The sequence below is a fragment of the Ursus americanus genome, chromosome 4, assembly GCF_024610735.1.
Source record: "Ursus americanus isolate L20-20 chromosome 4, mUrsAme1.1.p, whole genome shotgun sequence".
Classification (NCBI taxonomy): domain Eukaryota; kingdom Metazoa; phylum Chordata; class Mammalia; order Carnivora; family Ursidae; genus Ursus; species Ursus americanus.
Window position 1 is genome coordinate 93,804,095 of NC_142130.1, and position 24,494 is coordinate 93,828,588.

At 45.7% G+C, this 24,494-nt stretch overlaps 1 protein-coding gene across 2 annotated transcripts in view; it reads left to right on the top strand.

The window, feature by feature from the left end:
• The first annotated feature begins 360 nt into the window (after positions 1 to 360).
• B3GALT5 (beta-1,3-galactosyltransferase 5) overlaps positions 361 to 24,494 on the top strand; it is a 43,120-nt gene continuing 18,986 nt past the window's right edge. The window contains exon 1 of one of the 2 annotated variants that reach the window (XM_045813530.2): positions 361 to 490. The gene's annotated coding sequence lies outside the window, so the exon portion shown is untranslated. Of the gene's footprint in view, positions 491 to 14,582; positions 14,687 to 24,494 lie in introns of those variants that run through there. The other variant, XM_045813529.2, reaches the window with a different exon arrangement.

Consider the following 24,494-nt stretch of genomic DNA (forward strand, 5'->3'; position numbering starts at 1 on the left):
GGGACCATCCCCCGGGAGGCCTGCAGGAGGGTAAACTCAAAGAATTGGCCTAAGGGGATATGAGCAAATTCCACCAACGGGAATGTCTGGTGCTGCATGAAGGATGCTCTTCCCCTCGGGGCTACGGAGGCGGAACACGCAGACAGCTCCTGTCGCCACCCCTGGCGCTCTCCCGGGTGGTCCTGCCCCTCCCCCGAGACCCGCGCCTGGCTGCTGGGGGAGGGGGGATCCCGGGCGCCCCCCACCCCGGCTCCACCCCCGCCGCAGCGCCCCGCGTCCCCGCCCGCCGCCTCACCTATCAGATTTCCCGTGCGCATCGCCGCGCGGCTCCTCCCACCTCCTAAAAGCCGTGCGGAGGGGACAGCCGCCCTCGGCCTGGACCCAGCGCCTGCGACGACTGGCCGCGCGCTCCTGGCTCTGTCCGCCGCGATGCGGCTCTGCGCGTCGCGGCTGCAGCCGAGCCGGGCCGCGGGGGAGTGCCGGGCGCACGGTGAGGCCGGGGGTGCGGAGGACCCGGTGCGGGGGCAGGGGCCGCGAGAAGTGCAGGGGTGCGGGAGGAGCGGGGCTCTGGGGGCGTGGAGATGCTGGGGGGGGGTTCCGGGAGGTGCGGGCGCGGGGGACGCGGGGGTCTGGGAGGTGGGGGAGCGGGGGGGGAGATGCGGGGGGACACGGGGGTCCGAGAGGTACGGGCACCGGGGCACGTGGGGGTCAGGGAGGTCCGGGCGCGGGGGACGCGGGGGTCCAGGTGAGGGCCCGGGGAGTGCTGGAGGTGCATGCTCTGTGGGGCAGCGGGGGCTGGGAGGTGAGGGCGCGGGGTTGGTGGGGCGCGGGGCCAGGGCGCGTGGCTCCCGGCGGGGGAGGGGGGCGCTTTTGAGTGCCCTGCGCTCAGGAGGACCGCGGGTCCTCAGGCTTGTCCTGTTTCTTTTTTCTTTTTAAATTAAGGAAAGGAAGATAGTTACAGATCAGATTTCATCAAACTTGGTCTATCAGTGCATTTATTTTTTTTTTTAAATTTACCTTGGTGGGTTTTTTTTTCCTTTGATGAGAACATTTAAGTTCGACTGTCAGCACATTTAAACTACATAACACAGAGCTATCAATTATGCTCATGGTGTTATGCATACATCCTCAGGACCTCTCCCTGTTTCCCCCACCTCCTAGCCCCCGGCAACCACTTTTCTATTCTCCTGAGTTCCACTTTTTTTTTCTTTTTTAATTTTGCATATGTTATATTGTGCAGTAGTGTTTTGCCTGGCTTTTTTTCCTTTTTTCTTTTTCACTTAGCATGATGCCCTCCAAGTTCATTCGCGTTGGCAGGATTTCCTTCTTTCTTAGGATTGAATACCATTCAGTTGTTCTCCGTATGTATCTGTCCACAGACACTCAGGTGATTTTTTGTTTTTGTCTTTTTCCTGTTTAGGTGTCTGACTTGGGGAATAATACAGCTTCCAATAGACAGCCGTTTCTGAGTCTGCAGTAATTGGATGTCGTGAAGTTAGTTTTCACCCTTCTTTTATGCTAGCATGACAAACTTACAAAAGTCCCTGTTATGTACTTGGCTGTTGTAAATATTAACATCACCTCCTCTCCCTCATTTGCTGTTTCTGCCCTTACTTCATGAAATGCAGGAGGGGAATTTAATAAAGATAGGCATCTGGGGAGGTGTCATTTTCCCGGGAGTGCGGGGAGTGGGGATGGCTGTCGAGTATTTTATAGATGGAGATTCCTAGAGTCACATTTGTGCATAAATGCGTTCTGATTCTGCCCATCCTCACACGTACTAAAATATTTTAGTGAAGTTATATGGTCTCGTACGTGCACATCTTTTATGGTGTTTCTTCTGTAACAGGTGCATGTAATATGCAAATAACTTCAAAGAGAGCATTTAATATCTTCCATTTAGTGGAATAAACAGACGGGGAAAGACACATGTTCTTGCTTATATGTGGAATCTAAAAAAAACACCCCCAAACTGAACTCATAGAGGGAGAGAATGTGTTGGTGGTTGCCAGAGGCGGGGTGAGGGCGGGTGGGGAAAATGGGTACAGGGCATCAAAAGGTACACACTTCCGGTTATAAGACGACTAAGTTCTGGGGATGTAATGTGCTGCATGGTAAAAATACAGGTATCTATCTCTTCTTTTAAGGAATGGCTGCATATGTAGTAAGACCTGTTTTCTGTCTTTCATTTTTCCCTTTTCAAGTCAATTCATCTTTTATAGTCCTTTGTTAGGTAAATTAAAAAATAAGTAAACTTTTGTGGTCCATTGGCATTAAGCTCCTGCACATGCAATTCAGAGCGTAAAGATATTTCGCTAAGTTGTCATCTGAAAACACTGACAAGGACAGTGTTGTCTTCTCAAAGGTTGTTCCAAATCACGGGCACCGTTTCTCTTGGAGAATTTCTAAGTGGGTACTTTGAAGAGACAAGGACCACCGTGGATGTCCGATTTTAGGAGCGTCTGCGTGCCTGACCGAGCTTCCTCGAGCAGGTGCCGATCCTCCTCGTTTCCTCAGAGGACGCCAGCCGGCAGCCGTCCTTCCTCGGGCCTGCCAGGCCGGCAGCAGCAGCTGCAGACTCGGGCCAGTTCGGACCGATCCTAGAAGGGTTTTGGGGGCTCCGTCGCTGCCTTCCTGAGCACGGAGTTGGCCTTGGCTCTGAGCCAGGCTCCGGTGTCCCAGGGGAACCCTTTGCCTCCCCAGGATGCTTGTCCATTTGACCCAACTTTGGATCAAATTTCTGCCTGGTTTTCTGCCAGGACTAGATCCTGATCCTGAATCCTGGTTCCAGTGGCCGTGAAATGCTGCTTGGTCCTCGTCCGCCTCTCTCCCCAGATGACAGGCATGCTGACTCGGATGAACCTGGCAGACCTCGAACTACCACATCTCTGTGCACCTGAACGTAACTGTCAACAGTCAGGAGCTCCCAGGAGCCTCGTTTGTGCTCCTCTCCCTCATGAGTGTCCTTGGGAGACCCCAGGCTTGTGACCTCCTGTGCTATTTTCCCGATCTTCCTCCCTCTGCTTCCGGTGGCATGGTTCTGCTTCCTCTCTCTGTCCCCAGGGAAGCCCCTTGAATGGGTGAGGGCTCCTTCCAGCCCTCCTAATGCCAGGCTCTTCTCCTTTGCCCCTGGCCTGAAGATGGGGTCCCTTCGAGCTTTGCGGCTGGTCTCCTGTGGGTTTTGATGACTTTTCTTTGCCTGCAAGGCAGTGCGAGTTGTCTGAGCCTGTCTGAATAGGACAGGTCAACGGGTGGCCAAGATGACTTAGAGAGATCTTGGCAACCAACATGGACTGCAGTTGAAACCCAGAATTAGGAGATTTGGGTTTCAGGTAATGAGACTCATTCGAAAACAAATCAACCTAGAATTTGTAGCAGAAGTCATTGGGGACGAAGTTGAGTAAATAAAGTAGCTGATCTTCCATTTACTCATTCAGTCAGTACTGTTGAGACAAAGGGCGTGGGCTCGACCCTGATGCCTGGGTTCACAGTGCCAGCTCTGCCAGGAACTTGTTGTGTGACCTTGGGCATGTTCCTTAATTTCTCTGTGCCTCAGTTTCCTCCATTGACATCTGAGATAATAGTGCTTATTTCATACTTGGGGGAGAGTAGGAGGATTAAATGGATCTATGTAAATAAAGCTTTAGAGCAGTGGTAGTGTTTAAATAAGAGCTACACAAGTAGCCATAATAATAATAATAATAATAATATTATTATTATTATTATTATTATTATTGGCTCATTTTGTGCTAAGCACTTCACCATGCTGAATAAGATTGTTTTGGGTCAAGAATGAGGCATGAAGATAAAGCAACAAAGTTAGTTTTCTTTTATTGAATTAAAAAAATAAACCTTGTGTTTTAAAAGTAATTGCCAGAAAAATGTGCCCTAGCTTTTTCGTGCGACGGCAGGTTGCTGGAGTAAAATGACCAGTGTCCGGGGCACAGTATTTAATCGGTTGTCTAAATTTTGGTCCTCGACGTTCTTATTGAACCTCTGACTCTGTAATTATCTGGAGCCGTTCCTGGGCTTTCCTGTTTAGGTTTACAACTGTCTGCTCTGTTTCTTCTCATTTGTCCTTTGTTTGTTTGTTTTGTCACTGCACTTTGGCTCTGCCTATGTTTCCTGAGCTCTGCAGGGGCCCCTTTTAATCCTTTCTTTCACATTGTCATCTCATGCTTTTGTTCTTGTTTTGCTGATTTCATGTTCTTTTTAAAAAAATTTTTAAAAAGATTTGTATTTATTTATTTGAGAGAGAGAGAGAGAACACAAGCAGGGGGAGCAGCAGAGGCAGAGGGAGAAGCAGGGAGCAAGGAGTCTGATGGAGGACTCGATCCCAGGACCCTGGGATCATGACCTGAGCTGAGGGCAGACGCTTAACTGACTGAACCACGCAGATGCCCCTGATTTCATGTTCTTAATATCTTATAGCAGCAGATCATTTATTGTAAAAGCTTTTTTTGTTTTTTTTCCTTTTTGGCAGCTTAGACTGTGGTCGACATTTTTAAAGCTTAAAGTGCATGGCATTATGCCGACAGTTTTTAAAATCATTGTTTATAGTACCAATCATTCCAGTTTCTAATGAAATATTCCTTTTTTAAAGATTTTATTTATTTATTTGACAGAGACAGAGACAGCCAGCGAAGGAGGGAACACAGGCAGGGGGAGTGGGAGAGGAAGAAGCAGGCTCCCAGAGGAGGAGCCTGATTTGGGGCTTGATCCCAGGATCCTGGGATCACGCCCTGAGCTGAAGGCAGACGCTTAATGACTGAGCCACCCAGGGGCCCCATCTAATGAAATATTCCAAATCAACCTCAAGGGTAAACATGTTCCATCTAGAGATGGAGACGGGGATGGAGAAATATCAACCCATCCAGGGATACTTCCCTTGTGTTCACTGAGTATCACCGGGACCTACGTGAGAACTTATAACCCACTGCTGGCAGTGTATTTTCTTCCAGACTGGCTTCTTCATTGGTCTTTTGCACATTTCCTTCCCTTTGCTGTCCCTGCTTTTCTGTGGTGTTAAACCTCTTTGCTGTTTCTCCCTCTGTCAATATATTTAAGAAGGGCAGGTTCAGCTATACCTTCATGTGATTTGAATGAAGTACCCTGGACCGCTTCTGTCCTTAGGTGAGAATCATTTGTTTTCCGCTTGGAGCTTTAATTTGTGCTCTGGATATCATGTTCTATCTGCTTTTCTGTTGCCTGAGGATACGGAGGAGGAGGAGGAGCTGGGATCGTGGCTGATTGTGATTGGTGGGTTTAGTCTCTCTCTGTGCATCTTGTAATGGCATAAAAAGTTGCTTGCAGGGGACTCTGGGGTTTCGGATTGCCTCCGAATTCAGAATGTAGCTTGGAAGCCTCACATTTTTTCTTGCAAATTATGGAGTATTTCAAGCATACAGATGAGTTAGGATTTTAAATATATTAAGCATTTAATTCTAAAATCTAGACCAAAAAAAGTTAACATTTAAAAGGCAAGAAAAGGGAAAAAGGAAGTAGATACAAGTAGCAATGAATGAAATAGAGAATGAAACGGACAGTGGTGTTTGCAGACTCAGTGACATAAAGCCCAGCAAGATGTAACCAAAAAGAGAAAAGAGCATGAATAAACCATATTAAAAATAACTAAGGCCCTCAATCACGGAGAAACAATTTTATTTATTTATTTTTATTTTTTATTGTTTGGGAGGGGAGAGAGATCGCGTGTGAGTGAGGGAGAGAAGGGCGAAGGGAGAAGAAGCGAGAATCTCAAGCAGGCTCCCCCTCTGACTGCAGAGCCCAAGGCAGGCGTCGAGGCCAGGTCCCTGACATCATGACCTGAGCTGAAATCAGGAGTTGACACTCAACCGACTGAGCCAGCCAGGCGCCCCGAGAAACCATGTTAAATCGTGATAGAATATTAAAAACAACTTTATGCCAATACATTTCAAAACTTGGAATAAATCATTTTGTAAAAAATCACAAGTAACGAAGTTCACTGAAGAGGAACTAGAACCTGAATAAAAAATAACAATGAAAGACACTGAATTTTTTCTTTGAAAGACACCGAACTTGTAATCACAATTCTGCCTTGCTCCCATCCTAAAAGACAATAACCCCCGAAAGATTTAGAGGTGAACTTCACTAAATATGAAGGGAACAGCAACAAAAACAGCCCTTCTGTGGTGCAAACTATTACAGAAACCAAAAATTCCCAACTTCAGATAGGAATAGTAAAAGAAAAGAAAATTATTAACAATCTCTCTTCCAAATACAAATGGAAAGTTCCTAAATAATACATAAGGTTTTTATTAATATACAACATCAGTTAATTAAAGAAGGGAAAAAATACAGGATTATTTCAAACAATGCAACCCAAAATAAAAGAATCAATAAAATTAAGCACTGTTTCATGCCAAAGAAGGGAACTTTCTTAATTTGTCAAAGGTATTTATCAAATGCCTAACATAAACATCATATTAATGGTGCGACTTTAAAGAATTCCCATTAAAGTCAAGAGCAAGACAAGGATGTCAGTATCACTGCTTTTACTAAACATTGTACTTGAGGTTCTGGCTGATGCAATGAGACCAGAAAAGAAACTAAGTTGTTCTTATTTGCAGACAATATTGTATCAGATCAGATAGTCTAGATTATGCCCCAGTAACGAACAACCCCCAAATCTGAGATCTTAAGGCTGTAAGTCTGTTTTCACATAAGCAAAGTCTGTTACGGATCCAAGCTACTTGGGGAGGCAGCTGGTCTTCATGTACCGATTTATCATTTAATGCTATTTGGATCTTATGACATGTTTATATCAATGTGCACTCACAGAAGCGGAGCAAAGAGCTAGAAAATCAAGCACCTGCCACGAAGTCCCAGCGTTTGGCACTTCGGCTCCCATTTCACTGGCCAGAAAAAGTCAGATGGCGGCGTCTAACTTCAGAAGTTCAGGAAGTAAAACCCTCCCACGTGCTAGGAAGACACAAATAACCAAAATATCGAATACAGTTATCCACGTAAAACATTAAAGACACTCTATTAGATTTATTCTGTTTCCCTATTTATTGAATGAAGCTTATTAGCATTCTTCATTAGATCATTATTATTACTAGTTTTTGGTTCGCTTGTGCTATTTTTTTTTTTAAGATTTTATTTATTTATTAGACAGAGATAGAGACAGCCAGCGAGAGAAGGAACACAGGCAGGGGGAGTGGGAGAGGAAGAAGCAGGCTTATAGCGGAGGAGCCTGACGTGGGGCCCGATCCCATAACGCCAGGATCACGCCCTGAGCCGAAGGCAGACGCTTAACCACTGTGCCACCCAGGCGCCCCATGCTTGTGCTATTTTCTGAGAGGATGTGTAAAAATGCAATTTATCCTTGTAATACTGCCAGTTTTTGTGGTATGTTTTGAGCTATGTTGCAACATGTTTATAAGTTAATCAAGGATCTGTATCATAAAATTACATGGTGAGCTGTTGTGTTGTACTGATGCTTTTGCCTTGAGTTCCCTTCTGTCTCACACAGCTGCACTAGGGCTCCCCCTGACCCCTACTCTTGCAGGTGTCTTTCCCACCTGGCTTTCTATCTTTACTTTGGGTGTGTCATTTGAATCTGCATATGGATGGAATTTTTTTCTTTTCTTTTCTTTTTTTTTTTATTTTTTTATTTTTTTATTTTTTTTTATTTTTATTTTTTTATTTTATTTTTTTTAAGATTTTATTTATTTATTTGACAGAGACAGCCAGCGAGAGAGGGAACACAGCAGGGGAAGTGGGAGAGGAAGAAGCAGGCTCATAGCGGAAGAGCCCGATGTGGGACTCGATCCCGGAACGCCAGGACCACGCCCTGAGCCGAAGGCAGACGCTTTAACGACTGCGCTACCCAGGCGCCCATCTTTTCTTTTTTTTTTTTAAAGATTTTATTTATTTATTTGACAGAGATAGAGACAGCCAGCGAGAGAGGGAACACAAGCAGGGGGAGTGGGAGAGGAAGAAGCAGGCTCCTAGCGGAGGAGCCTGATGTGGGGCTCGATCCCAGAACGCCGGGATCACACCCTGAGCTGAAGGCAGACGCTTAATGACTGCGCCACCCAGGCGCCCCTTTTCTTTTTTTCGCCAATCTGATAAATTCTGTTTTTAAATAAGTGAGTTTAATCTATTTATGATTTCTGAAGTACTTGAACTTAATTTTATTATTTCCCGTGTTTTCTCTTTACCAAGTTTTTTCTTTAGTTCTCTTTATTACTTGTTTCCTGTTGAATAAGTAAACTTTGCAGTGTTCCCATTTTCTCCCTTTGTTGGTTTTCAAGCTGCAGACTGTTTTCCATTCTTTTAGTGATTATCCTTAATTTTGAGTCGTGTGCTTTAACCACATATAGTTTAAAGATTTTCAGTATTTGTGTCAATTTCTGGATCATGACAAGGATCTTAGCATACTTTGTCTCTCCTTTATTTTCTAACTGTTGCCTAGTGTTTGGTTTTAACTTTTTAAACATGAAAAAGTAGTTATTTTTACAGACATAAATTAAATTTAACCACATATTTGGTCAATTTCTATGCTCATTGTTGTGTCCTGTATTCCTTGATGTAAGCCTGGGTTTGTATATCTTGCTGAAGTGCATCCACTAATAATTCTTTTGGTGAGTCTGCATGGTGGTAAAGTTCCTATTTCTGTGTTTGAAAATGTTTCAATTATGGCTTTACTCTTGCATTGTTATTTTAACGGGGTATAAAATTCTAGATGGGCAATGATTTCCCTCTGGTGTTTTGAAGGTAACACTGCATTATCTTCTGATTTCTCAGTCGTGGGAAATTTCTGTCCTTCTAATTGTCAGGCTTCTGTGGGTGGTTTGCCTCTCTCTGGTAGCCTTTGAGACTTTCTCCTTGCCCTTGGTGTTCTGCAGTTTCTCTAGGTATATGGAGGGGTAGATTTACCTTTCTTTATCGTGATGGGTACCCAGGCTGCAGTTTTGATTTGGGGACTCGAATCTTCCATTCTGGATGATTGTCAGCTCATATTTCTTCTCACCCATTCCCTTTATTCTTCTCTTTGGGAACGCTTGTAATATCAAGTCGACCCTCTTAACCTCTCTGCAACATCTCCTTTGACTTTCTGGTAAGTCCTGGTTCTGTTGGAGGCGGTTATCTTTGGGGGTGGTAATAATTCTTCTTTCTGTTGGGCCTTCCTTCACTCTGGAAAATGGAAAGACGGGTGTAGAGGTTCGACCGCACTTTACTCTAGAGGCCCATTTCCCTCAGGTTTCCTACTTACCACCTCTGTTCACTTTTCTCTGGCTTGGGAAGGGAGGCAAATAAAAATAAGACTTTTGTGAATCTCAGTGCCTCACCTTGCCATCAATTTTACCACCCCAATTACAGGGGCGTGGAAAATTCTGGCGTTTTCAGTGTTTTTCCCTGGCCCCCACGTTCAAGGACTATGCCAGGAGCTGCGTCTTTCATTTGAGTGTTGCTTGTCTAGTTTTGGCCGGTTTGAACTTACTGTTTTATGTTCTGTGGACAAAGTAGAGAAACAAATGTCTCCATACCCTATTACACATTTAAGCAATAATAATTGATAATATTATTCAGCCCATAGGGCAGTAGGTCAGAGTGGGTGTTCAGTGCCCCAGTTTTGTATGAAGCCTGGCACAATGCCCAGGTGTTTGACAGCTTTGGAGGGAAACAGGTGCCCATTATCATTGGACGTGGATTAAGGAATTGAGAAATTTGAGTGTGGCACATAAATGGTAGAGGTCTGGCCTTACTAAGGTGGATGGAAGGATGGTGGTCAACGTGCCATAGATAGAGCCTGTCACCAGTGCTCCTTAGCTCACTCACAGAGTTTCCTGGAGAACCCACTAATAACTGAAATTGGATTTGTTTCTGGTACTTGGCTCTCTCAAGGACATAATGCCCACATTCCCTCTTTGCTAGTTATTAACTAATCAGGTGACCCCCCCAAAATGTGCAAATAAGATTTATCATTAGGAGTATAGTTTTTCTTCCCATCCTGACTCCTGTGAATCTTGGTTTTGCTAAGAGTCACTTTACCAGCTGACTCTCCCAAGGGAGAAAATAATTTATATGAAAAATAGTTCAACTACATGCAAAGTAAGTAATTGCTTCCGGTATTCTTTGACAGATTTTTGCTTCCCATTTTAGACTTACATTGTAGAGCTTACGTCCAGTATTGCCTGACAGGCACTTTTTCCTGACTTCCGATACATAGTGTTAGCACTTGTCTCCCCGAAGCTCTCTCCTGGGTCACGTGCAGCACCCCGTGGCATGCCAAAGCAAGGTGGTTTGCATACGCTTTTCCATCAGGTAAAATATGGAGGAGCTTTTTCAGGCTAATGAAAACTGAGAATGCCAAGCACCATGCGGGAGGTTTAAATGGTTAGAGACGCCAAGTTATGAGGCTGGAAAGGCATTTTTCATGTGGTTGGTTCCTAGTTACTCAGATTCATAGAGCCTGTGGCTCTCACCTGCTGACCCACCTCACCTGTGCTGTTGACCCAGGTATAACCCCACTTGGTCAGTCTTTTCTTTATCTGTTTACTTTCTTTGTTAGTCTGTGGGATGTGTTCCTCACAAACTGTTCTAGGATCAAAGAAATTTGGACAACCCTGCCTATGAATCTTCTTTTTGAAATTTACTCTGAACATTAACTTTGTAAAGTTTCCAAAAAGTCCTGCAGTGAAGAAGCCTGTCTAATTTTACTTAATCCAGTGGTTCTCCAGCTTGCAATCTACCTCTCTCCCACCGCCAGGCACTCCCCCAAACACACACAGGTCGTCTTGGTGTCTGGTGGGCATGGTTTGGGAAAACCTGCCCTACAGTGATAGAAAGACCTCCACATCCCCTCTAGCTCTGATCTTGACTTCCCTTCAACCCTTGATTCTTTTCTTCCTTTTTCGTGTTTTACCAGAGTGTAATATCAATATAAATTTTACTCATAAAGCTTAAAATTCAATGAACCCCCATGTTTTTTACTATTGTGATAAGATATTCGTAAATTAAGTTGGCCACGTTAGCTTTAGTACATTCATGATATTGTGCTACTATCCCTACTGTCTAGTCGTAGAACACTTTCAACATGCCCAAGGGAGACCTTGTGCCCATTATCAGTCACCTTTCCCCACGGTCCCCTTGCCCCTGGCGATCACCATTCTACATTCTGACTCTATGCATCTGACTACTCTAGGGACCTCACATAAATGGAATTCCACAGTATCCGTCCTTATATGACTGGCTTATTACACTCAGTGTCATGTCCTCAAAGTTCATTCATGTTGTAGCAGGTGTCAGAACGTCCTTCCTTTTTAAGGCTGGATGCCATTGCATTGTATGGCTAGACCACGCTCTGTTTATCCACTCACCTGTTAATGGACACTTGGGTTGCTTCCACCTTTTGGCTGTTGTGAATGATGCTGCTACGAACATGGGTGTACAAATATCTCTTTAAGTTCCTGCTTTCTTCTTTTGGGTAGAAACTCAAGTGGAGTTACTGGATCATATAGTAATTCTATGTTTCATTCTTTGAGGAATCGCCATACTGTTTCCTAGAGTGCCAAACTATTTTTATTTTTATTTTTTAAAAAGATTTTATTTATTTATTTGACAGAGAGAGAGACAGCCAGCGAGAGAGGGAACACAAGCAGGGGGAGTGAGAGAGGAAGAAGCAGGCTCCCAGCGGAGGAGCCTGATGTGGGGCTCGATCCCATAATGCCGGGATCACGCCCTGAGCCGAAGGCAGACGCTTAATGACTGCACCACCCAGGCGCCCCCAAACTATTTTTACATTCCCACCAGCATTGCACAAGGGTGGGCTCCAGTTTCTCCACAAGCTTGCCAACACTTGTTAACTCTTTAAAATGTATTTTTGTAATAGCCATCCTAACGGGTATGAAGTGGGATCTCATCATGGTTTTGATTTGTGTTTCCCTGATGATGAGTGATGGTGAGCATCTTTTCATGAGTCTGTCGTCCATCCGAATGCCTTCTGTGCGGGAATACCCATTCAAGTCCATTGCCTGTTTTTTGATCAGTTTTTGGTGTTGATGAACCCCTCCTTGTTAACAGATAAGACTCTCTTCCCGTCATAAACTTAACTTCTGGGAAAGATGTTGGCAGCATGAATTTATTTTCTGCCATGCTCTCCTCCTCGTGTTTCTCCATCAGCCATCATTTATTACTGTCCTGCTTGTCCTGTTGTCTGGCTGGACCAACCAGCTCCACTCCTTCCCACCCATATTTTGGACCCTACTGCCCATGTTTTTTGGACCCTTGTCTCTCTCTCTTTTTTTTTTTTTAAAGATTTTATTTATTTATTCAACAGAGATAGAGACAGCCAGCGAGAGAGGGAACACAAGCAGGGGGAGTGGGAGAGGAAGAAGCAGGCTCCTAGCGAAGGAGCCTGATGTGGGGCTCGATCCCAGAACGCCGGGATCACGCCCTGAGCCGAAGGCAGACGCTTAACCGCTGTGCCACCCAGGCGCCCCTGGACCCTTGTCTCTTTAGCTGTCGGTTTCTAGGATGGACAGTTTGTTTAAGCTCACTTCCCCCATCACCTTCTTTTTCTCCCTGAAGGATTGTCATCTGCCGTCTGATTTTAGCCACTCCGCTGAAGTGCACTGTGGAAGTCCAAATGCTTCTGGCCCCACAGTCTCCTATAGGATTGACGCTGATGCTGGGTAGGCTTCTTTGTTCCCTGGGGCACTTCTCTGTGACACTGGGAGGGGAAGTGAGCAGGACTGTGGGCCCTGGGACAACTTAGCTTGGCTGTAGATTCCGACTTTGACCATGATCACTCCAGGACCCAGGCTGGTGACTTCACTCTGCAGGTTTCTCCTCAAAAAGAACATTGGCGCCCACCTTGTAGATGTGTGGAGAGCACTTGTGAGCAATCATATGAAAAGCTCTCGAAACAGTCGCTGGCACGCAGGAGGTGCTCGTGTTAGCCACTGTCGGGACATCAATGTGGCTTTTCTCCTGTGTAGCCAGTTGATCTCTTCCCACCCCTCTTTCCCCCCTCCTGACTCACGTTTTCTAAATTCTATTCTTTGCTCTTTGTTATTCTCTTCCCAGACGTTGTCTCACTTTTGCCATTTCAATGTCTCCTTTAGGCAGTCAGATCTAACCAGGTCAGTTCTCAACATCTTAGTAGCGTGGAACTGTGCTGTAGGGACATATGTTTTGGAGGACATTTGACTCTTGTCGGATCACTGCACACCAGCTGCCTCCTCACCAGCTCATCCACAGCCACGTCGGTTCCACTTCAAATCTGGAAGAATTTGGACTTTCACCAATTTCTATGAATTGCATTATTTTGAAGATAAAATTGCAAATGTCATCCTGCACAGTGGACCTATGGGACCACGTCAAGTGATTATATCCTGGGAAGAGTTAAGACGGGATGGTAGGGATTTGTAAATCAAACCAACTAGCATCATGTAAGTCTTAGGAATGACCCAGAGTGTTGCCTGAGTGCTTACTAGTTCCTGGGAACTGTGAATTACTTACGTAACTTTCACAAAAAGTTCAGGAGGTAGTTAGCATTATCGTCTCACTTTACAAGTTTTGCATTTCTCATTTATAGAGAAAATGGAGTCTTAAGAAGGTAAATATTCTCAGTCTCATAACTAGCAAGTGGCTGACTTAAGATCTGACCAGTTCTCTTGGGTTCCAAACATACGACTCTTAACATCTTGATTATATTCTCATTTTTCATTTTATTTTTTCTGCCACCTTTCCCTGTTTATTGGATATGCTAGGGCTGTCCATTTTAAAGAAAGGGTGTGTGTATATTTCTTAGTAATATATCTTTTTAAGATTTTATTTATTTACTTGAGAGTGAGAGAGAGAGCATGAGTGGGGTGAAGGGCAGAGGGAGAAACAGACTCCCCGCTGAGCAGGGAGCCCAGTGTGGGGCTGGATCTTGGGACTCCAGGATCATGACCTGAGCCGAAGGCGGACACCTAACTGACTGAACCACCCAGGTGCCCCAGTAATATTTTGTTTTAATGTTTGAATTAATTCAATTCTGCTTTTGGTTTTATTATCCTTGCTCTTTTTTTGGTAATTTTTGTTTTTTGAATTCTTTGAGAGCTTAGTTTTTTAAAGTTTTCTTTTCTTTACTAATGAAAATACTTAACGCTATGCATTTGCCTCTGAAAGCAACTTTGAACACATCCTAAGGAATGGTATGTGGTGGTCTCATTTGTTTTGTTTTATAAGTAATTTGTTATTACACGTTTAATTTCTTCTTTGACCATTTAGTCTATTTTCTTTATTTCTAAGTGGTTGGGATTTTGGATGATCTTGATTATGCTTAGTGTTAATTCCTTTATTGTTTTATGGTCACAATGATGGCCTGTTGTTTTCCTCTTAAGTCTGCATACGGTTGCACTGTTATTCAGAAGTACATGTAGTTGCGATAATGGAAATACTGGTTTAAAATGAAAATGAGTAGGGTTTGAAAACGGTGCCTCTAAGTCACTTATTTTAGTCTAAATTTGAGTTCTTGTTTCTTCGACTCATGTGTTTTGTTTCTTTTTATTGTTAAAATAGAATATATATTCTCAATAAAACTCTTGGGGCACATTTCCAGTTTTGGTTTTTTATAGGAAAGTGACCCCCACCCGTTGTGTAACAACCAGCACCGAGAGCCAGATACCAGTGGAAAAATGAGGAGGTGTTGGTAAGTGGAACAGGACGACTCTCTAACAAGTCCACCGATGTTTAACAATTGTAATGAACTTTAAAAAAGTGTCATATTTTCACTGCGAATCATTTCACGTTAAAATCTGTGGTTTCCCTGCCAGAGTTATCTTTAGTGAAAACTGTGTACTTTCAGCCAGATTTGGCGTGGAGGGAATATGAGTGAGCTGGACGCAGATCCCACAAGGAACCCAGGTGTCCAAGGGGGAATTTCCTGAGCGTCTGGGCCTTGGTTCTGTTCATAGTCCCTGTGAGAACCTTAGCCACATTCCCCGACACAAGTGCGGCAGTAACTCGGTCGGCACGACTTGAGCATGGCTGATTTAGGTCAGTGAAATGTCTCTCTTGCACATTTCTGGCTTCTCCCATTGATCCATGGCATCCGTGCTGGGTTCTCAAGGAGAAGCGGCGGAAGACACGAGGGGGGTGCCTGGCATTTGACTAGAGTTGATGTTTGCATGTTAGCATTTTCTTTTTCTGTCTCTGGGAACATGGTTTCCGTGGAGGCACCGAGATGCTCTGATTGCCTAGAGGTGGCCTGAGAAGGGAAGGCAGTCCCTGGGAGGCAGGACGAGGCAGAAAGACCCAAGGAAGGGCAGGACATAGCTGAATGGACAGAGCCCCTGAGCTGTTCTAGAGTCTTGAACGTAACCGTTTGTCTTTGATGACTCTTCCTCCCTGCTGCGTTTTCTCCAAATGGAAAAAAATCTAGTGGGGGAAAAATTAGGTGGAAAAAACCATTTTCCTTTTCAAAGTCTTCACAGAGAGAGGAGGAAGAACACGCTGACAGAACTCCTTGCTCGTGGGCGGAATCCTGTCTGACACTGCTATTGTGTTCGCGGCTCAGCAGAGCACGCTACAGGCATATCGCAGATGTCCGGGTATTAACTGCTTTGAGTCATCTTGTCCGTTTATTCCTTAGTGAACGTAGAGTGTCCTAGCGCTGCCTTAACAAGGTCCCACAGACCAAGGGGCTTAAGCAAGAGAAGTTTATTGTGTCACACCCTGGAGTCCGGAAGTCCGAGGTCAAGGTGTGGAGGGTTGGTTCTGAGGGCCACGAGGGAGACTCTGCTCTGGAACTCTCCCCCAGCTTCTGGTGCTTTGATGTCAGTCATTGATGTCCCTTGGCTTGGGAAGCATCACCCTGATCTCTCCCTTCATCTTACGTGGTGCTGTACCTGTGTGTCTGTGTCCGCATTTCTTCTTTTCATAAGGACGCCCAGTCATACTGGATTAGGGGCCCATCCTGCCCTGGCACGGCCGGTCTTACTACATCTGCAACAATCCTATTTCTAAACCAGGCCACACTCTGAGGTCCCGGGGGTTAGGACTTCAGCGTATGAATTTGAGGGGAAGAAACACAATGCGACCCATAATGATAAATATTTATTTACACACTCAGTATTGACTGAGCATCTATTATGTGAAAAGTGTGATACGAGGTATTGAGGTTTAAATAAATATGAATACAATATTTTCCTGTCTCAAAACATTTACAGTAAAGTAGGAAAGGGATACATGAACAGATAGCTGTGATTGGCAGAGTTAAGTAGCTACAAGGAACCCTGGTGCCAAGAAGGGAAATGGCCAAGCCTCCTCACAGGGGGAGATGCCTCTGTGGGGACAAGGTTTGAGCTGGATGTGAAGGAATTCAAAGGACTTTACTAGATAGACCGTGTGAGACAAAATGGTGCATTCACTGAACTTCAAGCCATCTTGTGGCAGGAGTGAAGGGTGCGCTGAAAAGCTTTAAGCAAAACTTTAAGAAATGCTATTGGACTATTGGTTTGAGGAACATTCTTCTGACTGACAGCATGAAGGCTGGAGTGCGGTGGTTAAGTCTGGAGTTTATGAGATAAAACAGTGGAAATGGCCATGGGTCTGGTGCTTGTGTCGCTGAGTGGATTCCAAGGCCCTTCAGTCTGAAAAGGTGGAACTCGAGATGTCTGTGGGATGTCCAGTGGCCGTTGGATTTGGAGTTAGGCAAAAAGTGTGGAAGGTTAGTATGGCTTTGGGGATTATTTTGTGTAGAGCTGTGGGTGTGGATAAGGGGGACTGTGTCAAATACAAGAGAAGGTCAGGGGCACAGCTGAATTTTAGGGGCAGAATGAAGAAGAGGAGTCAACAAAGGAGAGTCAGAGAGAAAAATCAGGGAGATTGGAGGAGGACCAGGTGGGCACCCCATCGAAGCCAAAGAATGTGGTAGTTACAGAAAGAAAACCTTGGACAGAAGCACCTGACATCACATGTAGGTCATGGACGATAAAGCCAATAAAGCCAGTGTGCTCTGTGGCTCAGTCTTGACATTATGCTTTCAAAGTCTCTTCTGATATGTATGTATGTATCACTGGCTTAATATTCAAAGGCAATTTGAACCTTTACTGAGATCTTTCAAAGGACACCAAAGATGATTCCATTCATAATGTCGAGAAAAATGTTCAAGTCTTGTTATTCCTTGTTATTTTGTGAAAAAATTTCATCCCAAGGAGATGCCATATAAAGCCAGTGTTTGTTTTCCAAGTCAGAAAATGTCTCCATGTTGCGAAGAAGCATGATTTGGCTTTTGGAGACATGGGGATCTTCTGTGACTCATTCAGAACTTTCCTTGGGGCTCTTGTATGTGGCAAATATTGTGCGTTGGTGGGTGCTACAGTGGTGGAAAATATGGAAGATGGTCCTTGCTCTGTGCTGGAGTTCGCAAGCAGCGGGAATGCTAGTCCAAGGTTTGCACAGAGAAATAATAAAGTGTGACCTATGGATGAAAGCGATAAATACCATACGGGGGGTGCCATGAGTGCTAAATGAAGGCATGGCTTTGCTGAGGAATTGGCGGGGGCTGGGGGTCAGCTAGAGTTAACCTAGCAGGAGTGGCGTGGGGGGCAGTGAAGGAGGCCAGAACACATGTAGGGACGGCCGTTTTCACAGAAGGGAAAGGACAGTTCTGTTCTTGGGGCTGAGGGGAACAAGTGTGGCCTGAGGGTAGAGGCACGGAGGTCAGCTGGAACAGGTGGTGCCGGGCACGGGCTAATTGAGAAGCCACTCTGTGCGTCGCCATCTTAAAGATCAGCTGAACTCGTTGGTCAAGCAATGAAGTTTCAAGCCATGAAGACACATCGCATGCAGCCCAGCCCAGCCTGAGCACTGCCTGCTGTGTCCGTTGCTTCTCATTGAGAGCGTTTCGTGTAAATGGAAATCTGGGCGAGCCCTAGTTCCAGAATGGTCCACTCACTGGTTTTAATTACTTTTCTTCCATCTCTCCCTGTTCTGTGGTTTGCATGCTGAATTGCTGTCTCTCGAATTCTATGGTAAGGGCACGCAAGCAGCCTGGAGTCTATGGCTCTACCACTTGGGCCACAGGCATGAGGCATAACTGGGGAGAAGATGCTCCCTGAGAGAAATCTCTTGTATTTGTTTTCAAGGTGTTTTATATGCTGTTAAAGGATGCTATCCTTCCTATATTTCATCAAACCCAGGCAATCAAAGAGCTTTTGCCAATGTTCCAGATCTTTCTAATGTAGTTGATTGCACAGAATAATCAGCAACCCTATTAATGACATTCTGTTGTATCCTGTCTGCTACGTTATTAATTTGTTTTGTTTAATTTTCGGTTAGAAGAAAGGCTGTAGGTCTTAGCCTACTGAAATAATCCAAAGCTTATTAAAAAAAAAACCCACAACACTGTAGATTGGCCTTCCTGGATCTATGTCACCATTTCGTTTTGATGGTGAGGATAAAACTGTCCTGTACAACTGTCCAGTGTTATTTGGGCTGTTCAGAAAAGAATGCTCTGGAGGTTTAAAGAAATTGGGTTTTATTTATTTTTATTTTTTTATTTTTTAAAGATTTTATTTATTTATTTGACAGAGATAGAGACAGCCAGCGAGAGAGGGAACACAAGCAGGGAGAGTGGGAGAGGAAGAAGCAGGCTTCCAATGGAGGAGACTGATGTGGGGCTCGATCCCAGAACTCCGGGATCACGCCCTGAGCCGAAGGCAGATGCTTAACGACCGAGCCACCCAGGCGCCCCTAAAGAAATTGGGTTTTAAACACCTTAAGTCGTGCTTTTGGTTTCTGAAGGTTGGGAGCTGCAAGTACAACATTTTTTTTTTTTTAATAGAGAAACCTTCAGTAGGGGGTAGATTGCAGAGCGAGGGGACAGCAGGAGTGCCTCCCCCCAAAGCACATTCATGTCACTCCCTCTCTGTGTCAGAGTCCAAGTCACCAGTCCAGGTACTGTTACCATCTCTGTGTTCAGGAAAGAATGAGTCTAGAGGGTCTGGAAATGGCACTTCCCAGTAGTAAGCACGGCGGATAGCCTGGGAGAGTGACTTGCCTCTGGGTAATAAGTACACATAGCTGAGGACGATCCAAGGAGTCCAAGGAGACCCCAGCACTACTCACAGTGACCAGTATCCCTCCTGTCACATAGTGGGTGCCCGGTAAATGTTTGGAGATTATCCCTGCTACGGACTGAACTGTGCCCCCCATCCCCCAGATTCATATGTATGTGGTAACATTTGAGGATGGAGCCTTTGGGAGGTAATTAAGTTTAGATGAGGTCATGAGCATGGGGGATTAGTGTGTTTGTAAAGAGGAGACCCAGGAACACAAGAGAGCCGTCATACACTTCCCTGTCTCCTTCCCTCCCTCCCTCCCTCCCTCCCTCTCCTTCCCTCTGCCATGTGGGGACACAGTGAGAAATCAGCTATTGTGAGCCAAGAGGGGGGCTCTCACCAGAACCCAACCATGCTGGCAACCTGATCTCCAACTTCCGCCTCCAGAGCTGTGAGCAAGAAATGTCTGTTGTTCAAACCAGCCAGACTGTGGTATTTTGTTGACTAAAATGTCAATCCTGAAAACACCTTCTAAAACTCTAAATTCATTGACTCTGAGACCAGTGATCATTGGTATGAACCCTGCACTATATCTCCTCAGATTTAAGCGGCCATATTTAAAGTTAGTGGGAGGCTTCTCTGTCATACTATGGGTAGGAGACGAGAGGCCCCATCAGACCCCAGACTCATCAGTGTATAAAGCCTAGGGAAGGGCTATGGACGCCCTGGTGTCCTCAGAAAAGGCCCGACCTGGATCCCGCTCTGCCTGGTCTCCAGTCTTATGCCCAGGCTTTCCCTCTGCACACCGTCTTATTTCTGGAACCCACTAGGCCTTTCCGGATTCCCTGCCTCTGCCCATCAGCCTCCCCACAGCATCCTCCCTGCAGACCTCTTTTCTTGTCTGCCCTGGCAAAGAAAAACCAGAGCTGGACAGCAGATAAAGCAGGAAACCAGATTGTATTCTGGAACTACTGCAGTGGGGGAGAGACCCCAGGATAGAGCGGGGTTCAACTGTGAACAGAGCACAGACAAACAGGATGGATAGCCAAGGACCAGGGCAGTGGTGGGGTGGGGGCAGCCGATGAGAGATTCCTAGGAGGAGACATCAGGGGTCGGGGTGCTGGCCAAACCAACCTAGCAGGATTCTAGCTGAAATTGGGCGGAAGTCTGAAGGTCGAGGCCTCGTTGGGGAAGGAAGTTGGAGGAGCCCGATGGAAGCCTGGGCTGGAGAGTGTTGGGTTCACTCCCCACCTTGCCATGCTGAGCAGCGGCTGTGGTTCTGCTCGTGCTGTGGGTCGTGAGCCCCTTGCAGGTCTGTCTTCTTCATCGTGGGGCCGCTGGTACCAGGACCCCCGCCTGCCACAGAGAGGAGCCTCTCAGGACTGGTTTTCTGAGGCTGCGGGAGGGCCTGGGGCAAGGGCATAGCGCTCACTCCCTCATGATGGCCACAGGCTACGCCAAGAGCATTTCCAGCATGATGTGTTCCTGTCTTCGTTGGTCAGCTTGGAAGGACACGCACAAGATGCCCCCAAGGCCACGCTGGCCCACAGCCACTGCCCCCTGAGAGGCAGATGGCAGATGGGGTTTTTGTTCACTGCTCCTGCTTGGGCTCCTAAGAGGATGTGAATGGCAGAGACACACCATCCTTCACTGGGTGGGACACTTGAATGTCCTTCTCACCAAAGAGGAGCCCCCTGTAGACACCTGCATGTGCAGGCCTGGGCCACTGGCTCCGATGTGTCCGCGGTGGTCGGGCTGCTGGCGGGAGAGGCCACGGCCGCTGCCACCTCCTCTCGGGCCTCCACTGAGCCGCTGCAGGACCCAGGTAGGCGGTAAACCAGTTTGTAAATGTGAGAAGGGTTGAGTTAGAGTTACGGTTTATTTTATTAAATAGGAAAAAAATTTAAAATTATAAGCCTCTATCGCCAGTTAGAAAATACAATTAAAAAGTACATTGTATCCAAAAAAGGAGTAAAAGTCTGCAGCTCACGGACGTCTCACGCTGCTCGGACCCCAGCCCGACCGCTCCGCCCCAACTCAGCTGTGGCCCGACCCGACGGCGAGACCAGAGAGAAGCAGCAGTGGGCAGGAAAGCCTTCTCGGAGTGACTGGCAATGTGGGGCCGCCCGTGTCCCCCGGTGCCTCCCATTTTCACGGTGCCGGCCTCCCCTCCAGGGGCCACACTGCTAGTTCTGAGTGTGACCACGTCAGCTCAGGTGTGTGAGCCTGTCCGCCATGGACTGTGTGGGACCCCGAGTACCGGAGCAGAGCTAATCACCTGGGGTCCAACCACTACGATGGAAAAAGCCCTACATTCTTATTTCCACGAACCTCCAACTGAAATTTAGCACTTTCTTCCATTAGGAATGTGGGCACCATGTTGGTTTCCTGGAGCTGCCGTAACAATGGACCCCAGGCAGGTGGCTTAAAACAACGGCAATGTATTGTCGTACACTGGAAGTCTGAGGTCAGGGTGTGGGCAGGGTTGGTTCCCCAGGCTGGCTATGAGGGAGACTCTGCTCCAGGCCCCCCTCCCCCTGGCTTCTGGTGTTTGCCGGCCATCTTGGCATTCCTTGGCTTGTAGAAGCATCACCCCATCTCTGCCTACATCTTCACATGACATTCTCCCTGCGTGTGTGTGTCCAAATTTCCCTTTTTTTATAAGGATACCAGTCCTAACTGGATTATGGCCCGCCCTAATGACTTTATTGTAACTTGGTAAAGACCCTGTCTCCAAATGAGGTCACATTCTGAGGCACTGGAGGCTAGGACTCCAGCACGCCAGTTTGAGGGGGACACAAATCAGCCCATAGCAGACACTGACCCACGCAGTAGAGCCTGTGACTTTGTCTCTGAAAGAAATCAGTGATTTTTCACATCACGTGGTAGGAGTTGTAGACCTTTCCAAAGATGGGCAAAGCTCCCGCTGCCTTCAAAATTTAAGGTAGTTATCAGACCTGGCGCCCGAAATTGTTGTTAGATGCAGTAATAAAGAAGCACATATATGACTCTGGCACACTTTAAAAATGATTTTGATACGTTTATTTCAGCATCGTTGATTTCCTTTGTAATCCTATATGTTTGGGGGTGGCCAGCCGGGAGTGAGGCTCTCCAAGCACCGTCTAGACCACTCTGCCCACTCTCCTTTGGGTTTGGGTCACCCAGTGGACAGCACACCCCTGCTTGGCTATGACCTGGAGCTGGGCCGAAAACCTCTAGCAAGGTGGAGCTAAGAGAAGGAGTTGGAACTGGGTAGATACTACCAAAGGGAACACTTGGATTTTAGAATCAGGACAGAAACAGTCACTGCCATGGGTAGAGCCCTTTCCAGCCGCTCTGTGAGGCAGACCTTATGATCTCCATCAGAGACAAGGACACAGGTCTGCAGTGCCAAATATGCCACCGTGCTGACGGAGCCAAATGTGAACGAGATCTTCTGTTTCCAAATTCCTCGATCTTTCCATCCCCGCAGACGGCCTGAGGTGAACAGAAAAGGGCTTTTTAAAATCTGCTCCGTAGCATCTTAAGCTGACTTACAATGGCAAGTGGAGGAGGTAGAGATTTGATAATGAACGCAATATCGCAGAATCGTCTAGAAACCTCACACTTAGATCAAGGGGCCTGCCTTCTTTGGCCGATCGTGTTAAAGCAGACATCAGCACTTTGGAGTTTTCAGAAAAAGCAAGTCCCAGACTTAGTTTCCCAGGGTCGTATTAATCCTATTTTTAATTTTCTATTTATTATGTTTTGGCATCTTATTTCTGTCTGGGCACCTTATTTCTTCCTAGGGCGAGCCCTTTCTTTTTTTGTTATTAGGTTCAGTTCTCCACTGTATAGTACATCATTAGTTTTTAATGTAGTGCTCAATGATTCATTACTTACGTGTAACACCCAGTGCACATCACAACACATGCCCTGTTAATACCCGTCACCCTGTTACCCTCTCCCCCCCCACCTCCTCCTTTCTGAAACTCTCAGTTCTTTTCCCGGGGTCCATAGTCTGTCATGGTTCACCTCCCTCTCTGGTTTCTCCCCCTTCAGATTTCCCTCCCTTCCCCGTAGTTCTCCATGCTATTGCTTACGTTCCACATATGAGCGAAACCGTATGATCATTGTCTTTCTCTGCTTGACTTATTTCACTTAGCATAATCCCCTCCAGTTCCATCCATGTCAATGCAAAGGGTGGGTATTCATCCTTTCTGATGGCTGAGTAATATTCCATCGTATATATGGACCACATCTTTATCCATTCATCTGTTGAAGGGCATCTTGGCTCCTTCCACGATTTAGCTATTGTGGACATGGCTGCTATGAACATTGGGGTGCATGTGCCCCTTCTTTTCACTACATCTGTATCTTTGGGGTAAATACCTAGTAGTGCAATTGCTGGGTCATAGGGTAGATCTATTTTTGAAGTCTTGAGGAACCTCCATACTGTTTTCCAGAGTGGCTGCACCAGTTTGCATTCCCACCAACAGTGTAAGAGGGTTCCCCTTTCTCTGCATCCTCTCCAACATTTGTTGTTTCCTGAGTTGTTAATTTTTGCCATTCTAACTGGTGTGTGTGGTGGTATCTCAATGTGGTTTGGATTTGAATTTCCCTGATGGCTAATGATGTTGAACATTTTTTCATGTGTCTGTTAGCCATTCTTATGTCTTCTTTGGAGAAGTGTCTGTTCATGTCTTCTGCCCATTTTTTGACTGGGTTATTTGTTTTTTGAGTGTTGAGTTTGAAAAGTTCTTTATAGATCTTGGATATCAGCCCTTTATCTGTAGTGTCATTTGCAAATATCTTCTCCCATTCCATGGGTTGCCTCTTAGTTTTGTTGACTGCTTCCTTTACAGAAGCTTTTTATCTTGATGAAGTTCCAAAAGTTCACTTTTTCTTTTGTTTCCCTTGCTTTTGGAGATGTGTCTTGAAGGAAGTTACTATGGCCAGTGTCAAAGAGGTTACTGCCTATGTTCTTTTCTAGGATTTTGATGGATTCCTGTCTCACACTTAGGTCTTTCAACCATTTTGAGTTTATCTTTGTGTATGGTGTGGGGGAATGGTCCAGTTTCATTCTTCTATACATAGCTGTTTAATTTTCCCAGCACCACTTATTGAAGAGACGTTTTTTTTTTTTTTCCATTTGATATTTTTTCCTGATTTGTCAAAGATTAGTTGACCATAGAGTTGAGGGTCCATTTCTGGAGTCTCTTTTCTGTTCCATTGGTCTATCTGTCTGTTTTTGTGCCAATACCATGCTGATTTGCTAATCACAGCTTAGTAATATAGCTTGAAGTCAGGCAACATGATGCCCCCCATTTTGTTTTTCTTTTTGATCATTTCCTTGGCGATTTGGGGTCTTTTCTGGTTTCATACAAATTTCAGGATTGTTTGTTCCAGCTCTTTGAAAAATGAGAGAAATTAAGGAATCAACTCCATTCACAATAGCAACAAAAACCATGAGAT